Source organism: Neomonachus schauinslandi, chromosome 7, assembly GCF_002201575.2.
Source record: "Neomonachus schauinslandi chromosome 7, ASM220157v2, whole genome shotgun sequence".
Classification (NCBI taxonomy): Eukaryota; Metazoa; Chordata; class Mammalia; order Carnivora; family Phocidae; genus Neomonachus; species Neomonachus schauinslandi.
In genome coordinates this window covers 92,919,678-92,939,226 of record NC_058409.1, presented here as the reverse complement: position 1 = coordinate 92,939,226, position 19,549 = coordinate 92,919,678, and the positions used below count along the sequence as shown (strand labels likewise).

Below are 19,549 nucleotides of genomic sequence, written 5' to 3'. Positions count from 1 at the left end.
GGATATTTAGTGCGTGCCCGTTGCAGTCTGACATATAACTCCACCCAGCTTCATTCACAGGCCCTCGCTCACCATGAGAAGGGACAGAGCAGACCCCAACAGGAGGCCCGGGATGCCGGGGAAATCCAGACAGCTACACCTGCTCAGGGAAGACCCTCCCGACACCTCGTCCTCCTGCGGACATCTGTGGCGAGTGCTATGGCAGCCACTGATGTGCCACTGGGTCATTTATGACTGCCTTATGACATTATTTCTCACTGTTGTCTTTGCATTGTTGTTCAACAACTTTGTGTAATTGTCTCTCCTCACCCCAAATAAACCTCAGCACCTGGGAGGCAAGGAGTAGCTTCGATACGTGTCTGTCCTAGCAAACGTCTCCAGTGATTCCGTGAAGGGCTAGCTAGCTCTTTCTGTTTTTGTGTTAATTTTCGATCTTTCATGCACCCAGTACTTTTGCAGAATACAATAAAAATGAAGTACTGCAAGGATGAACATGGGTCTGGATGTCTTAGCAGTGTCAGACAATGATGTGTCTAAATGGTCACTCTCAATTTCTGCACTTATCTGCCCCAGCCCAGGAACATACAGTTTGCCAACTGACACGAAGTTGTGGACCACAATTTGAGTAGTACTAAACCAGAACCCTGAGATGCCTGCAACAGTGTGGAACATAAGGGAGCTCCTTGATATGTAACTGTTGATTGAATAGATACGTAATGTATAGATAACATATATATACACACATTATCTCTATGATACATTCATGTCAAATATAGCCATATGCACATACATCCAATTATACTTTACACCGAACATGTAATTAGAAGATAGGATCACAAAACGGACACCTATAACTAGGAGGCACAGGCGCATGTTAGCTAGCAAGTTGGCACTAAGACCCACTCAGTGAAAAGGCACACGTGGAAAGGGAGTTATGACGGAGCTGTGCCTACCCAGTACTCTGTGTGCCATCTTGGTGGGTCATACTCCTATTTTACCCAAGGGGCGGTGAAGCTCACTGAGGGTAAGTGATTCACAGCTATTTAGTGATGAGAATGAGATTCCGATGCAGCTCTGACTCCACACAGCCCATATTCCTTCTGCTGTACCACGTGAATTCGGTGATGTCATAGGTAGCTAGGTCTTACTCACAGGATGGGTGTGTCCCCCCACCACTTCTTCTTTTTTTTTTTAAAGATTTTATTTATTTATTTATTTGAGAGAGAGAGCACATGAGAGGGGGGAGGGTCAGAGGGAGAAGCAGACTCCCCGCCGAGCAGGGAGCCCGATGCGGGACTCGATCCCGGGACTCCAGGATCATGACCTAGAGCCGAAGGCAGTCGCCCAACCAACTGAGCCACCCAGGCGCCCCCTCCCACCACTTCTAAGCAAAGGTGGCTGTAAAGTAATCATTAGCAGGCTGGCCAAGGTAGGTTTCAAGTGAGAGCAATTCTACTAATGAGCTTCTAGGAAGTTTACTCCTTAAGAGAAAAGCCTAGAGAAGAGATGACCCCATCTTTTGCTGGAAACTGAAGTATCAGGATGTGATAGCTGGGATGACCTACAGCCATCTAAGACTCAATTAGAGAATGGTGTCAATGCACTGGGGAAGGGAGAGCACCAAGAGAGCCCCAGAGTAGCAGGGCAGGAGCCTTAATATTCTGCATCTACGGTATCCCCCACCTGAAGACTTCTATTGGGTAAAATACAGATTTTCCCTGCTATACAAAAGTAGAGCATTCCTATGAAGCCTTTTGTAAGCTGAAGTGGCATAAAGCAAAGAAGCAGTTACCATTTTGTAAAAGCAAAAATCCTCTTTGGATTTCCTGCAGTTAGCAAAAACAGGTACTAAGGTAGGTCTTTCCTAAAAGTGATGTGCATTAAGTGAACTTTCAGAGAACAGGGAAACCTGTACACATTCCCTAATGAAAACTGATTTGAGCAGATTGTTCTGTTATTTGCAGCCAGCGACACCCTGCCTAACACAACCTCCTCACCTAACAGGACACTGAACTCCACTGTCCCTTTTCATTAAAGCCAATGTTTGATTCATCATGTCGGACCAAAATGTGAAGGAGATGATCATCTAATGTATGGCAGCAACACGCATTTTTCAAATCACCCTTTGAAATGAAATTTAGATGCCCTGAAAGGGCCATAAGATTTGAACTTGGAAATAAAAAAAGAAAAAAACGAATGAAAGAAAACCCACCCATATATTATATGCAATGTAATTCCTACTGACTACATGCGGGGTTTAGTTCAACTTTCGGGACACAGTACCTCGAGGCATGTGCAATCACAGCCCGTCAGCTCTGTTTAGGAATTCCCCTGCTCCTTCTTGCGTGTTTACACAACTTTAATACTTTCCTATATTGGCTCAATAAAGCATTTTTCTATTGAGATGGCATTGTTCATCTGTATTTATCCCACAGCGAGGAGGCTGAGCTTCTTAACAGTCCATTTTGGTAACTGTAAAGCTGATAAATTGTGTATAAACAGCTCAAATATTTCTCAGAAAATAAAACTGGAAAGAAGAGGATTTTGCTTCAACCATCGAAGACAGTCTTGCATATTTAGAGATTAAGGCTGAGGTGTGGGTTTCTTCTTTCAGCTAAACCCTCATCCCCCCTGTCCTTGACAACTTAATTTCCTGTCCTCTTTGGGAGACAGACGGATGAATATTTAGTGTAGAACATGATTGTGATTAAGCTTCCAAATGTATCTTCATCTGGATTCCAGCTGGTATGGCATTTCAATTACTCCTCTATCCCCCTACGGAACCGTATTATTGATGTAGTAAGCTTTGCATGATGGCACTGGATTAAAAATCTCCCAGGACTCTCCAAAACTTCTGACCTCAGTCAATTATCCTTTAATAAAGGGGAGGGGGAAAAGGTCTTTTGTGTACATTATGACCTGAAGAATCCCACCAATAGGCATCCTACCATTGCTGCTTAGCTACTACCCTCAGAGAACAGAAATCTTTCTTACAGCCGGCTCCTTTCTCCTACTCCCCACCTCTGCAAATGATGATGCATTAAGTGAGGCTCATAAACTAATAGAGGTGGTGATTAATAGATGTACTGTCGATACAACATGAAGAAGGCTGCAAAACGTTCAGGTGCCCACAATTTTGTTACTGGCCCCAACATTCCATATCTGTCACTCTTCCCGTGATTCCTGGTACCATTATGCCCAAACTAAATTACAGAAGTACAGTACCGTTCTCTGAATCAATTCTAAATATCTTGGATATGCACACATCATTTTTCAGTATCATTTCTTTGGAGAAGAAGCCCCAACTAATTTACATGGCTCTTTCATTCATGAACTCCCTTATTCATTCATTCAACATGTATTTAGGAATTCCTAAACAGAGCTGACGGGCTGTGTGCTAAGCACTGGGCACGGATCTGCAAATAAGACAGACACAGAACAAGTTCCTTGTTCTCAGGGAACATAGTATAGTGGGGGTGACAGACATGCACACGGCTAATAACAACTGAGCATGAACAATGCTGGAAGGAGCCAAGTCCCAGATACTGTGGGGATGCCCAGGAGTGGCATCTACCTCAGACTCAGGAGGATGAGCAGTGAAGGCTTTTGAGAGCTTTTTTTTTCTTTTTTTCATTTCCCTAATCCATTACATTGGCAGTGGCCTCAGCACTTAGATTAAGTTTTCTAAACTATCTAACAACCATGGGCCTGCCCTCCCTCCCTTTCTTCCTTTGTTCCTTCCTTCCTATAAAAGTAAATGTCAGGCATGCTTCAATTCTTGCGCTTACAAGCTAGTGAAATATGACATATTTATAAAATGTTGGGAAAGGCAGACAAAAAGATAGTTTCTACTTTTTTCCTGCCATGAATATATATTACTTGATAAATGGCTATGGATGATTAAATACTACACCCAATGTTGCAGACAGTATAGTTCCTATAGGACTTCAGAGAGTGGGGGCAATCTGTGTGGAGTAGAGAATTTGGAAAATACTTCCGAAAATGAGGAGGTTGAGTTTGTTCTCTAAGATAGGCTAACAGTAAAGTAGGTACTTTCTATTTCCATTAGACAAGACCCTCATTTCCAGCAACCAGACTTATGAGGATAGAATCTCTTAGGAACCCAAGTAGGCTGGTAGAAAGCCTTAAGAATCCTTCTTGGGATAAAAAGGAAAAAATAAGCAATGGATTTCATCCCTCATTCAAATCTTATAGTTCTAAAGGAGGCACTTCTCTCCAAGAGGGAAGCTTGCCTCCCCCACTTGCCTTCTTGATTCAATGGCTGTGTGTACATTGCTGGTAGATGGCATATGCAAGGAAAATGGAAGATGGAGGAAGAATATTTGGTAGCAAAGTGAGATAGGCCAGTTTATAGGGCTGATTGGAGAATTTTCAAACTCTCTAGAATCATTCTTTCAGACAGTGACCAAAGAGAAAATAGAGCTCCTCAAATACCTTCAAATGGAGATTTGAAACAAATCATCCTAAAAAAAAAAATCATCCTACATATTAAAAAAAAAAAAATCTCCAGAAACAAGGAGAAGCTGGAATGGTAGCCTGAAGCACTATGAACTCCTGAAAAATTAATTCAATCCTCAAAGTCAGCACCAGTAAGGACTGTTCTACATAACAAAAAGTTCTCAGTTGCATCATTAAAAACACTGCTTTGGAGTGACCAATTAATTTCAAAGGCGCCAGGCTCTGCGTTAGAAGTTATCAAAGACATATGTGCTAAAAGGGTCCTCCCTATCAAATCCGGTGCTCATCTGCTCTCCCAGGGTTATAATTGAGATCCTTATTATGGTTTGAGCACTTCGCTTTCATTTTAACCAAAACATCTTTGTGAGATTTCCCTTAAAAGCCCAGTGGAGAACAAGATTAGTGAAACTGCTCTTTTTCTCCCAGAAGCTGGTACCTGGACTGGCTCTCACACACAGTCCGCTCATATCAAGGTTGGTGGTGGTGGGGGGGGGGGGTTTGCCACACCAGCATTTGCCAACATGAGAATCAAACCGTGATATTTTTCAGAAACAGGAGATGGGGCCTTAGGATTTTGGATAGGTGTGTCCCGTTTTAAGAAATCCTGGTATTAAAAAATGAAATGTATATAAACCTAATAAAACTCTGATTCATCCATTTACAAAAGAGGACTCACCATGGGCTTCCTTAAAAATCAGTTTCCTAATCTAGTTAATATGTTTCATTATCCACAAGACAAACAAAAAAAGTATTTACTTGTACCCTTTTCTGGAGCACACCTATTATTTAAATGTACTACTACTAATGGTTTCCCTTTATTGAATGCCTGTTATTTTTGTGACTGTCCCTGTGCTGACACTTTATAGAAGTAATCTCATTTACTTCTCAAAACAGCCCTGAAACCTACATATCAGAACCTCATACTAGGGAAAAGTGACTTGCCCAGGGTCATATAGCCAGAGCAGAGCTGGAATTCAAACCAAAGTCTGTTTTGCTTTGCAATTCACTATTCTGGTCTTGTCAGAAATCAGACTGAATTAAAACCTCATTAATATGGGCTGGTTGAGACACATGACCATTTAAATTTACTAGAAAAGTTTGAGTTACAAAATATGCAGAGATTACCCACAAGTATACACAATGAGTTGATGATTTCACTGGCTGCTGGAGATCCTTCAGGACTTATTTTAATGATAAGAACAATATAACCCCAATGCATAGAAGTAATAGGAACACACAACTAATATACATGAAAATACTCCGTTCCCTGAAGTTGGTTTAATATAACTTAATAATGTGCTTATTAAATTCTCTGTTGAAGACACTTTACACTAGCTATATTCAAGCTGGTGCTATGTTCAAGCACAAATTCTTGAATAGTAAGTCCTGATGTGATTATGCTTTGCTTTTAATTTCTTCCAAACAAAGTTGTATATTTCATTAACCCCTTGGTTTGGAAATAAAGAGAAGCATGTGAAAATAATGAGCTCCTTCTCTCCTCTCTCCAGTTGCCCAGGGAAGGAAGGGTGGCAGATTTCGGAGGGAGTAGCTATCTCTGGTTTCTCAAATTCAGGTCTTAAAATTAGCAAAGAACAGGAATAAGAGGGAGCTTTGTCTTTGGAAGGCATGTGAATTGGGAGCTCAATATTGGAATTATGCAGATACTGGCTGGATTAACATTAAGAAGGATGTAACTATTAGAGATACAAAATAGGAAAAGTTGTCTATCGTTTTTCTTTTTGTTCTAGGAAAAATTCTGGACCTTGATAGGATAGCTATGGGTAGAGAGAAGTAGAAAAAGCCTATAACAGCCAAATTAATATGCATAAGAAAGGGCACCACTTCACATCCAGTAGGCACTCGGATGGCTACACTTAAGAAAAAAAAAGGACAATAACAAGTTTTGGCAAGGATGTGGAGACACTGGAACTCTCATATATTGTTGGAACTACTATACATTGTATGTACACGGACGGTAAAGCCACTTAGTGGAAAACACTTCCGAAATTCTTCAAAAAGTTAAACATAGAATTAACATAGGACCTAGTAATCCCACTCCAAAGTATATACCCATGACAAGTGAAAACATGTATCCACACAAAAATTTACACATCCATTTCCTTTAGCAGGATTATCATAATAGCCAAAAGGTAGAAACAAGGCAAATATGCCCATCAGCTGATGGCTAGATAAACAAAATGTGCTCTATTCATACAATGGAATATTACTCAGCTGTAAAAAGGAAAGACAGTACTCTTATATACTTACAGCATGAGTGAGTCTTGGAGAAATTATACTAAGTGAAAGAAGTTAGACATAAAAGGCTACACATCAGTGATTCCATTTATATGAAATGCCCAGAAAAGGCAAATCTATAGAGCCAAAAAGTAGATTCGTGGTTGTCAGGGCTGTAGGGAGGGAGGGAGAGAGAGAGAGAGACTGCTAATGGGTAGCAGGTTGCTTTTTGGGGTGATGGAAATGCTATGGGATTTGACAGTGGTCATAGTTGTACAATATAGTGAATACACTAAAAATTGAACTACATACTTTAAGATGGTGAATACTGTGTTATTTGAATTATATCTCAAGAATAAAAGGGGCTAAGGTTTGCTGGAAAGGGAATGACCCCAAACAATGGTACTTTTATCATCTTTCAATTCGGTGTGGCTGAAGAGCCCAGCTCTGTGTTCTGCACCCAGAAAAGGAGACTAGTTCCTGCTGCATTTCTGGAACATCACAATAGCAGTAAGCATCGGCTTCCCTAGCTCTGTACTGTGCCAGTTTATCTTTGCAGCCCCTGCCCATCACAGCATGGGGAGGACTCTCCCACGGTTCAGAGCTGCTCTAGGGCCATGCAGCCCCAGAGATGCTGGGTCATGCTCAGGTCTCGGTGGCAGCACTGGCTTGTAGTCTCCTCCTCCTCTGTGTGAGGGGGTCTGAAGCAGCTGCAGCTGAACACGTCAATAAGATGGCCAGGAAGAGCCCCTGGGAGCAGTGCATTTTATTTTGAAGAATTTCAAGTATTCTAACGCAGTGGGTGTCAGTAAAACTTTAAGGCACCCAACAGACCTACATTTGAGATGGGGGTTGGGAGCAAGGTGGTCTCAGGAGAGGGTGATTGCTGTAGGATGGAGTCAGTGGGAGCCAACTGGAGCTGTAGAAGAGTCGAAATGTGCAAGCTGGACAGAGCCATACCTGCTACTTTCTCCCTGCCCAGGCTTTCCCTCACCCCTAGCAAAGGCCTCTTGATTGCAGCTTCGACAGGCGGCAAAAGAAAGTTCTATTAATATCACTTCTAAGACTTTCTCCAAATATAGTCCATGCAGAATAAAATGGGCTGAGAGGAAGTAATTTACTTTCTAGAAAAACTGATTTTCCAAGACCTGGGCACACCTCTTCACACCTTCAAGAACACTGCCTAGCACATGGTCAGTACTCAATGGGCACTGACTGAATGAAGGAGTCAATGAATGAATGAATGAAGTGTACTTATTAAGCATTTACTATGTGCTAGATACTTTACAAAGTTTTAAATTCATTATCACGTTGTAAAGGCACAGAGGTGTTAAGTGATTTGCTCAAAGTAATACAACTTGTAAATAGTAGACCCAGGATCCAGGATCCAGACCATAGCAAGCCAGTTCTTACTTCCTATAGGAGGCCTTCTCTGCCTCACCCTAGTGAGGGGCCCACTTTCTGTGTTCCTGTAGCACCCTGCAATTATCCCCACCTTAGCATCTACATACCAGACTTACATTTATGCTGACTTTTCTGTCATCTCCCCCACTATACTATGAGCTCCTGGATGCAGGGATTGACTCTTTGTTCGTGGCTGTATCCCTAGGGACACAATAGGCACAATACTTAGGATGCCACTCAATAGAGACATCTCGAATTAACAAATGAACACAACTTGTTGAGAGGGAGCTGTACAGCCCGAACAGAGAAGGCAGAGTATGGGAAGAGTATGATGGGCAAAAGCAAAGAAGTAGAAGGCAGTGTGTGGAGGACACCCCTTCCCCCCAAGGTGTCCTGTTTGTGTGCCCTGCAGGTAAATGTATTGCCTAGAGGGACTGTAACTAGTGGGGGATCGCAGAGCAAATTAGGGGGCACCGGGGTCTGGCAGTGGAACATCTGTACAGCACATTGTGAGCACAGGATGAAAGGCATGCATAGAAAAGCAAAGATCACAGCACCATTTTTGCACAAATGAAACATTCCTAAATTAATACAAGAAGGGAGGTGAGGCTCCTAGAATCCGATACACTGCAGAAGATACCGGTTCCCTTTGACATTGCTTTAAAGTAAGTAGGTATGCAAGTAAAAGTAAGGCACGAGAGAGAGTAATAATCTCTTATGTATATCTGAAACTTCTCCAGACCCACAATCTCCTGGGTACACTCTGGGCAGAGCAGGGCTGAGAGGTGGACTGTACATTTAGGAAGGCATGAAGAAAGCCATGAAAGCTAGGAGAGGGTTGGGAATCACTCTCTTCTTGACTGTCACCAAAAATCCATTCTTGTGAGCACCAAAATCTGTCCAGTGGAAAGCAACAGTGCCCTCCAGCCTCTCAGTCAGGGAGGCTCACTCTTATCTCTCCATCTCCCACCATCACTAAGCCCTGTTCTTGCAAGCATTATGAGCCCCATGTGTGTAAAATTAAAAACCTAAATGTGATTTCTTCTTAGAGGTAATTCGTCTGCCCACCCCCATCCTTCCTCAACCCTCTGGCCCCCTCTCCAGGCCTAAATCTCTACTTAGCAGCTGGGTGCCTGTCTCCGACTGCTAAAAAACACCATTTGCTTTCTATATTCTGGGCTTTGCTAGAGGGTGCCTACTCCAGCCACAGTCAAGACACACTAATGCTGACATTATTTTTACTGGCAACTTCACTTCTTGAAGGAGGATTCAAGTTCTATTTGTAGACTGAAAAAACAAAAACAAAAACACAAAACACAATGCATAGCTGAAAAAATATACTTTTGCACCTAGATGTCCTGCAGGCATCTCAGAGTCAACAGGTCTCAACCTGCACTTGGGATGACTCCCTGGCCACCCCCTCAAGCCACATCTTCATGCTCAGCTCGGTTGACAACACCCCACATCCACCTTATTGCTTTAGCTGAAACCCTCAGACTCATTTGCCCCCATTTGCCCCTCCCTTCCTCCCCCTTTTCCAATCTGTCTCTAAGCCCTGTGGATTTTACACTTGAAATGTCTTCTGAATCCAAGCCTTTCCCTCATCTCTGATACCTTCTGTCCTAGCACAGGTGCTGGCACCCATCTTTGTTGGGGTCTCTGCCTCCAGCATCCTCTAAAGGTCTCCACAACAAGGCTCGAAATGACCTTTCCATTTAGTCTTATGACCAGCATCTTCCATGATAGCTCCTTCAGTCCATTTGGTCTGACCAAACTCCCCTGGATGTGCTGTCTCTCCCTGACTATGTTGTGTGCCTTCCTGCCTCCAGGCCTTCCCATACACCGTTGTCTCTTTCTTTGCTGGGACAGCTCCCATGCCTCCTTCCCTGGCTGTTCTCTCCCCTGTTGCTGCCGGACACAGGGTGTGGTTCCACAAAGCCCCTCAGCCCGCTGTGCCGCAAGGATGCACTGTGTTGTCACCCACTTTTCTAGATGACCAGCGACTTGAGAACAGGACCAGGCTATAGTCAGCTTAGCACAACGTCCAGTAAGTGGTGGTGTAAGGAAGAAAGGAAAGAAGGAAACAAAATGGAGCCAAATGTCAATTTCACTGCTCTCAAGATCCACATATTGCCCCCAAAACTCACTTTGTTTCTTTCAATGTCCCTTGAATGAAATCCAAGCCAGAAAGGAGAAACTGAGGGGACGCAGAGCAGACTTTGCAGCAGACAAGGTTCGAATATCCACATTCTGTCCATGGTGGTCTCTCGGACAGCTCACTTAACCTCTCAAAGCCTCAGTTTCCTTATTCTTTTTTTTTTTTTTTAAGATTTATTTATTTATTGAGAGGAGGGGGGAGAGAACACAACCTAGGGGAGGGGCAGAGGGAGAGGGAAAGGGAGAAGCTCAGGTAGACTCCATGCTGAGCACAGAGCCTGATATGGGGCTCGATTTCACAACCCTGAGATCATGACCTGAGCCTAAAGCAAGAGTCAGACACTTAACCAACTGAGCCATCCAGGTGCCCTCTCAGTTTCCTTATTCTTAAACACAGCATCATCAGCTTGTTTACAGAGTTGCCTTTACCTCTGATCAATGTGATAAGGTGTAAAGCATTCTGATAACAGAACCAGGCATTTGGTAAGCATTCAATGAATAACATTTTTTATTATTATTCCTTATTACTGTCCTTAGTGATCTTTTACTGAATACAGCTCCTCAAACTGTAAGACACTCCCTGCCCTGGTGAAGCTGGTAGTTGAGTTGGGATAACAGATGAGCTGGGACAATAATAAGAGAGTGATTTTCTTAACCAGACTTATCAGAACTCAAGCATCACACTGACATGGTTGTTTGAAGCAAGAGTTATTTAGTTTGCCTACAGATTTCCTCCAGTGTTGCTGCCAAGGACTCAGAATTGTTTGTACTTGTGAGCTTTGAGTATAAAAAGCAAAGTCAGATCCAAGTTCCGAGTTCCAGAACTGAGTAACAGTAATGCACGTTAAATACCATAGTATTTTTGCTTCAGATAATAATAGCCACATTAAGTTGTTATAGTGACTGCCTCTGTCTCATCTCTGCAGGTGGCATGGGATTCGTCTGGAAGGAATCACAATCTGGAAAGGGGAACCCAGCTCCCTTGCCCCATTGGTTCAGCAGCTCAGAAAAATCCCCCACTTAGTTAAGATACTGTTCTTGAAATGTAGAGCTTTAGATTACACTGAGCAAAGAACAGGCCAGAGCCTGGGGTCCTTGGGAGTCGAGCAACATCGTGCCCAGCATTGTGCTAGACCTTCTTCAGTGGACGACTGAAGACCCAGCTTGAACAGAGAGGACAATCAGGCAGGTGTCTTATGAAGCCAACAGCCTCTCAGGGGCCACTGGGACTGCTATAGTGGGTGAGGCCATGTCACAAGTTTGTCAATACCCAAGGCACAGGAGCCTTCTCAGGGCACAGGCAGATATCTGTAGCTGGAAAAAAAAATATTGGCTCCAATATACAAAAAAGTATGAAATCAAAATTATAAGAAGCAAAATGATAAAAACTGCTTTAAAGGGAAGCATCAGAAGTACTCACTTCCCTCCAGGAAGTCAGGTTGAGAGCTCTGGACTCCTTGCAGGAAGCTAGGAAGTTTCTAATTATGTGGAGATTTATTGTAGTGGTAAGAGGAAGTGATATTAAGACACAGAAACTGGCAGTTGGGGTTGACAAATGATAGCCAATGCATTTTAATCTGTTAGACACAAACCTACATTCAGAAACGGGTGAAAGAGAAACAAAATAAAAGTGTTCTGTAGTTCCCAGGGTGGGTTTGTGGTATTGTTTTTATTTGTTGTTGTTGGTTCCATTTTGGTCGAGAAATGCTGCCACAATTGTTTGATCTGCCCCAGGGAGATGGCAGCCTTGCAAAGCCAGACTGGGACACTGGTTTCCCAGCATAGTTGAGCCATTTATTCTTTCTTGGCTGTCTCCCTTCCTCCCCATTTCTCCTTCGAGTAAATGGCATGGCTCCAGAATGAGAGAGAAAAGAAGAGGTGTGTCAGGAGAGCACTTTCTCTGGTCAGGAGAGTGAAATTAACATACCGGCTGACGCTGGATTTGCTGGACCATACTGCTTGCTGTCAAGGGCCTTTCCAACATTCTTCTCACTTATTTCCCAACCCAACTAAAGGAGGGTCACTCAACAGTTAGGGATGCAGTGCTAGATCTCCTTACGTACAAATACTCAGTCTGCAAACTCTTGAGTATAAACACTGAGCTTTATCAGTTATCCTATGTTGTTTGTCCAAAATCAAAACCTCATCTCATTTCTTCTAATCTCACCTTATCCAGTCCACCCATCCATCTGTCCATCCCTTCATCCAATAATCATTCTCTCTACCCAGCTTTCTGAGCACAAAGTTGGCCCACATCTCTTTGAAATTATTGGGTCTGTGCCCAGAGAATTCATTCATTCAACAAATCTCCATTCAGTATTTGTGACATGCCAAGCACTGTGCTAGGTTATTGGAATGTGGTGATCAGCCAGACCAACACTGTGTCTGCTCTAATGAAATTTATAGTCAAATAAAATGCCAATCAGTGTGAGGATTTGCCTAACCACTGCCCCCTTTGAACTGGATACTCTGAAGCCTATAATAGTACTTTTTTTTTTTTTTTTGCAACCACATAACACTGTTCATATTGAGCTTGCTGCCAACTGTAACACTTAGATTTCCTTTCTGACAAAAAGGAATACACATGGAGGAAGGGGGATGCCATTGGTATTACTGCCAGATACATCCAACCTTCTAGAAGTTTCCATGTACCTGGCACATAATAGGCAGAAATATATATTGGATGAATTTGTTGGCTCTATTTGTTTTATGTTTCATATTTAGGTTCAGCATCATTCCAGCCCTCTGCTATCTTTATAGAGCCTGATTTGTTATCTGACATAACCTCCTTCTTATTTGCTTTTTGTTTTTAATCTGAAAAGATCAAGAAAACCATCAAGATCTGCATCCAAAAGATGGAAAACTGAAATTTGGCTGTACCAGAAAGTTCATGTCAACTTCTGAACTTGTCAGAAGTAATCAAGAGTAGATTTTGTGGGTCCTTCAGAACTGGAAAGGAAAAGGAAATCAAACACTCAAGGGATCAATTTAGATTCATAAAAAATAGAAAAGAAGGAAAAGGAAAGCCAACAGAATTAACACTAGTTTGCTTCAAAAATAAATTGCCATTTTAAAAAAAAAATTTCTAGCCTTTTTTTTTTTTTTCCTGCACAAGACACTGTGGGACTGTATATAAAAGAGTAAATCAGAGCTGTGGGTGCCGAATCTCAATTCTCTATTTAAGTTTCCTCCTGCCCAGGAGTGACTCCAAGAAGGAAATGAATTCTCAGTGGGGGACCCTGTAGTTGATTAGCTTTTACCTTCCAGAGGAGATGTCAATCATGTTAATTGGAATCAATAGACAGCTGTTCAGGGGCCCAGGATAATTAAGCAAGTCATAAAGGGTAGAATTAGAGTTCCCTTTAAAAATTAAAAGGGATCCCACTGTTTGCTAACATTTTAAGCCACTTTGGCTACCTAAGACCTATTCTGATTTAAACTCACTGATCAAAGAGAGGCCAACTTTTGTGTGGGGGAAGGAGAGCATATGCTTATCCTGTGGGAAAGAGGCAAATTCAGGCTTCAGCAGTGAACTTCCACTGCATTCCAAGGGGAATCTAAATTTGTTGGTTTCGAGCTGATGAGCCAAAATCTACAGAAATAGAGAGAGAGAGAGAGAGAATGAGTGAGCGTGCACACTAGCCCTCTGGACTCTTGACCATGTCATGCTTACACACTCTGGTGTCCCCTGAACAACCTATAGAATCCATCATCTGTGAGCCAGGTCTTCTCAGAGGGCAGCATAGAGAAAACTTCACAGGAGCAGAAGGAAAGAAGACATACTGACAGCAAGTTACAATAACCGGACATCCCCATCCCCCCTTCAAAAAGATGCTCCCCCTGCCAGAGAACTTCTTCACAGAAATGCATGTGCATTTTTATGCCCCCTTTAAAACTTGAAAGGGAGCTCACATACCACCACCAACCTCCCCCCTCTCCCCACATACACATTTGCTTAAAGACGGAGAGGGCTTCTTCACCCACATGGCAACATGAAAAGAAAATGAAATTCTGTCCCAGGGCTTGTGATTTTTTTTTCTTCCTTTTCCTGAGTCAATGAATGCCAGATGTTCTCACAAAACGTCTTCATATCTTCAGGACAGCCTGAAGAATACTACTTATTATTGCTCAGAAGTCAAGAGGCCATAATAGATTTATAAGAAGGCTGTGGTCACTCTTTGTGTCTCTTATACTTAGGTGATATATGTAGCAAGAGTCACAGACAGCTCCTCTTTCTACATAATTTACTTCTTCAGGGCCAATTAACTGGGTCAGATTAAGAGCAGAGGTGGTTTCCCAGCCTTAGGCAACAGAAAGCTTGTCAAGGCCAGCTAAGCCATACAAGACTTTCCAACTGTCAGAAGAACAAGAGGGAGGGAAAATGTCCAGAAGAATATAGAGTGTGAAGGCCAGTAAGCCCGTCTGTCAACAATCTGTAAAATGTGGTAGGTTATAGCCTCTTTGGCCTTGACCTGGCAACGTCTCAGTCCCAATAAGCCATCACACTGTTGAGGTCTTCCGAGGTGGAACTGGGCTCTAAGTAGAAGGAAGGTAGATTTCATTCCACACCATCCAAGCTTCCTCTCAGACCACTGCTGAAACACTGCATCATCGCCTCTGCCTTCTGCCTACAAATTCAATCAGCCTTTTCACAGGGATCACCCACCTTCCTCCGCCCCACTCTGTTTTCAAAGCACGGGCGGATGTTGCAGAGAACCACCGCCTCCAGGTACGCATGCGAAAAAGCACCGATGCCCATGGGAAAGCGGGTCGTGTTTGGTCTGGACATCAAAGAGGCTTGGCAATAGGCACCGGATGAACCATGTCAGAACCAGACCCTGGGCGGCTGGGGCCTCAGCAGAGGGTGCTTTACCTGTGCAGTCTGCTGTTTCCTGTGCTTGTGAATACTCTTCTCAAGTAAGCTCTGGCCTACGCGGGGGCCTCCCTTTCCTAAGGTTTTCCAACCAAACAAGACACTATTGATTTCAGCTTGGCTCCCGAATGAATGAAGGGTCAATAGATTAGGCTGGGAAAACACGCTTCTTCCTTTTCCTCCACAAGGAAAACTCAGGTTGTGTCTGTGGCTCTAGTTTTCAAGAAATCAATTGAATTCAGTAATTTGATTTCCATTTTGGCTTCTGGTCTGAATTTTGAGGAAGGTAACATTCCCTATTTACTCATATGGTTTCCTTTTTTTTTTTTTCCCATTTCTTCCTCTCTAAGGAAGTTCTTTAGGATACTAAGATTTCTTTGGATGATGGGCTAAGCATCTGAAGAAGAGAAACAGGGATCTTGTGTTCTACATCCTATATGATATACTCTACATTTTAGTGAATGGCTCCACCCTCCACCTGATCACATAAACAAAAAACGTGGGAATCTTTCTAGGTCACCACCTCTCCTTCAGACTTTCACATCTGCTTAGCTTCTAAGACTTATTGAATCCATTTTTATTTGACTCTGGAATTTCCCCTTTCTTTCCCTTTAATCTCTGTTATGGGTTAAATTATGTCCCCCCAAAAGATGTATTGAAATCTAAACCCCTGTGCTATGGATCGAATATTTGTGCTCCCCCGCAAAAATCATATGTTGAAACCTAATGCCCAATGTGATGGTATCAGGAAGCGGGGGGGCCTTTGGGAGGTGCTTAGGCCATAAGGGTGGAGCCCACATGAATGGGATTAGTGCTCTCATAAAAGAGGCCCCATGGACCTCCCTAGCCCTCTTTCTACCATGTGAGGATACAATGAAAAGTCAGCAGTCCAAATTCTGGAGGAGGGTTCTCATCAGACACTGAATCTGCCAGTGCTTTGATCTTGGATTTCCCAGCCTTTAGAACGGTTAGAAATAAATTTCCGTTGTTCATAAGCCACCCAGTTTGTGGTATTTTGTTATAGCAGCCTGAAAGGACTAAGACACCCCAGTGCCTGTGAATGTGCCCTTGTTTCAAAATGGGGTCTTTGTAGATATCATCAAGATGAGGTCATTAGCGCGGACATTAGTCCAACATGAGCAGTGTTGGTGTAAGAGGAGGGAAACACCATATGCAGACAAGGACACACAAGGAGAAGACAGCCATGTGAGGACAGAGGCACAGACTGGAGTGATGCAGCCACCAGCCAAAGCACACTTGGGGCCACGAAAAGTTGGGAGAGGCAAGGAAGGATCCTCTCCTAGAGACTTCAGAGGGAACATGACCTACCCATACCTTGACTTCAGACCTTTGTCCTCCAGAACTGAGACAATAAATTTCTGTTTTAAGCCCCCCAGTTTGGGGTAATCTGTTACAGCAGCCTTAGGAAACTATTACACTCCCCTAATCCAGGCCCACAGGGTCTCTTAAGACTAATATTTTCTTCCTCTGACAGACACATCCTCTCCATTGGGACCAGTGATTTTCTTAAAAGTTTATAGTTATTTCAAGATGAAGTCCAAACTCTTTAATGTTAAAAAGGTCCTTCTTAATCTGGCCCTATCTGCCTCTCTAGTTCCTGCTTCTCCTTCATGAAAATCATTTACTCCAGCCATATGGAGGGGCATCTGATATTTGCTTGTGCTGTTTAAAATACTTCAACCCCTTGCTTGCCTAACTCCCATACATCCTCCAAGTTACAGCTCCTCTGAAATCCCTTCCTTGAAAGCCCTGACCTAGGGGTCCATTTTCTGAGTAGATCATGCACACCTTTGTTATATTTGTTACCATGTTGAACAAGTATCATGGAGTTTTCTAGATCTTGATTTCTTCAAGGTCACGGATTACTCTGTGGCCCCAATGCCTGGGGTACTGGCTGGCAAACAGGGAGTTGGTGAATGTTTGTTGAGCAAATAAATTTGAAAAAATGAGTGATTGATTCTCTGGTAAATTTTAGTATGTTGTTTCTTCAGGTAGAGGGAGAAAGGCATCAGTCTAGTCAGTCCAGATTCCCAGGGATGCCAACCATAAGCCAAATAGCACTGTAGGTACTGGAAAGAAAAACACCTTGCTTTCTGGAATCTTCCATTGTAGGGAGATGAATAATTGACTCAAATAAGTAAATTTCAGATAAAAATACATGCTAAAAGAAATAAAACAGGATAACCTGTTTCCGCCTCAAAAAGGAAGTAACATTTTGAATTAGACTTGAATAATGTGCTAAGTCGAAAGCCAGTCATTCGGGCAGAGGTTGAACAAAGGCCCAAAGGACATCCTGACTTGCTCAAGTAAGATCAAGAAGGCCAGAAGAGGCTGCAGCTTAGGAAGAGTGCTAGGCATAAGTATGAGAACAAGTCAGAGAAGTAGATAGTGGTCAAAACATGTAGGGCTTTATCAGCCATGGTAAAAAAAAAAAAAAAAAAAAAAAGGGATTTTATTCTAGATACAATGGGCCATCAGTGGAAGTGGGCTCAGGCAAGACAGGATCTGACCTTAGTTCTCAAAAGACTGTTCTGGCTTCTCCATAGATATGGATTGTAGAGGGCAGAGTAGAGTCAAGGAAGCTGGTTAGATAGCTTCCATACAATTCCAGGTGGGAGCTGAAGGGGGCTTGGAGAGGGCAAGGGAGTGCGGATGTTCCGTTTTTTCTTCTTGGCATAAGACTATTGCGCAGAATGGGGCCTGAGTAGGCTCTGAAACCTTTGTTGTGGGCAGTGGGAGCCTCCCTTCCTCCGAAGCCCATTGGATAAGGAGAGGGCTCCTACTTGATTCAGGGGCCTTGTGGATTCTTGGCTGGGCAGGTTTCCCAGCCAGGAGAAGGGGAGTCCAAAAGATTCCTCAATTATTATGCCAGTTTTTATTCCTTTTGCACTCCATTAAATATAGATGTTTATACATACTTACATATCCACGTGCTGCCTTCCCAAGCCACCTTTGGAGAGACTCAGGGATAATTGATTTGTCTTTTCAATGTGCGTTGTTGAGTGATTTCGACATCACATTGCTATCAATAGAGGGGTTTGACTTACAAATTATTAAGTGCTTACAGCAGATCGTTGGCCACCTCCCAGACATTCATAGCTGGCAACCTCTTAAAAAAAAAAAAAGATTAAATGAAGCTCACAGTGACTTCAGCATTAACTGCTGGCTTCCAGGATTTGTGCCTATTTGAGGCAGAATTCCTGCTGTTCTTGCAGCTGCTGATTTCATGGTTTCCACTTTATAATCACTTTAAGGGACAGGGGAGCAGATTGGTGGAGCTGATGGTTCCCCGTGGCTGACTTCAGAGCCTCGTGGAGGAGAAGGGCGCCCGAGCAGGGGAAGCTGTACAGTGTCACAGAAGATGCGCTCAACCCAGAGTCAAAACAGCCATGTGCTCTTCCCAGCTGTGCCACCAACAAGCTGTGTGACCCTGGAAGGTCTCTTAACCTCTCTGAGCCTCAGTTTTCTCAACTGGAAAATAGGAAAATGTTATTTACCATACCTGTCTTATGACAAAAGCAAGCATGCTATAAGTGAAATGGTATTAATATTTAAAAAAATATTTCCCGATATATTTCCCCTTTTCTGGTAAACAAGATCCTTTCTCTCTATCCCATCTGTCATTAAGGCCACATAGAGGTTTAATGTTCCAGGAAAGAAAAGAGCAGCTTTGACCTATAACCCAGGGAAGGTGAGAGGAGGATATGGCAGAGTGGTGAGTTTCCTTCCATCAGGAAAAGAAAAGAATGCTCTTTGGACAATATAGGAGAAATTTAGAGGGGCCAAGCCTTGGGGGTACTTGGCAAAGATAACCCTGAGCTGACGCCTGGAGAACAGGTCAAGGACAGTTACCTGAGCTAGACTGGGGAGAAGCTGAGTACATTGGGGCCCTACACTGTCTTCCCTATGTTGCCAAGTGCCTGGCACCAACATGGGCAGCTAGGGAAGCCTGGAAGTGGTGATATGGTGGGCTTAGCCAGAGAATCCCGAAGTAGAGTTTTGAGAATGGAAAAGTGAAGAGTGCCCATGAACTCCCTGGGGGTGGGGGATGTGGAAGGTGGCTAAGGGAGCCAGGGGCCCATCATGAGGTTAACATGTGGGGGATAAAAGGATTGTTTAGTGGAAGCAGAGGAAGGAATACACCAGGGGGCTGGAAGGAAAACATGTCTGAGCCACAGAGAAACTGCAGAAGGTAGGTGGGGCCCAGGCTCAGAGGGTGGGTGGGGTGGGTCATCAGGACTCCCCACTGGGTGCAGAGAAGAGACCACAAGTTTCATCAGTCATGGACTCCAGCAATGGATGCCAGATGACCAGGATGGAGCAGCACATGGATCTAAGGATCTTATGTCTACCCCTGCCATTAGAAGTATGAAAGTTTCC

General features: G+C 43.3%; 1 protein-coding gene across 2 annotated transcripts in view; it reads right to left on the bottom strand.

The window, feature by feature from the left end:
• The window catches only part of SLIT3 (slit guidance ligand 3), a 592,885-nt gene that overhangs the window by 336,424 nt on the left and 236,912 nt on the right, over positions 1-19,549 (bottom strand). The window lies entirely within an intron of this gene.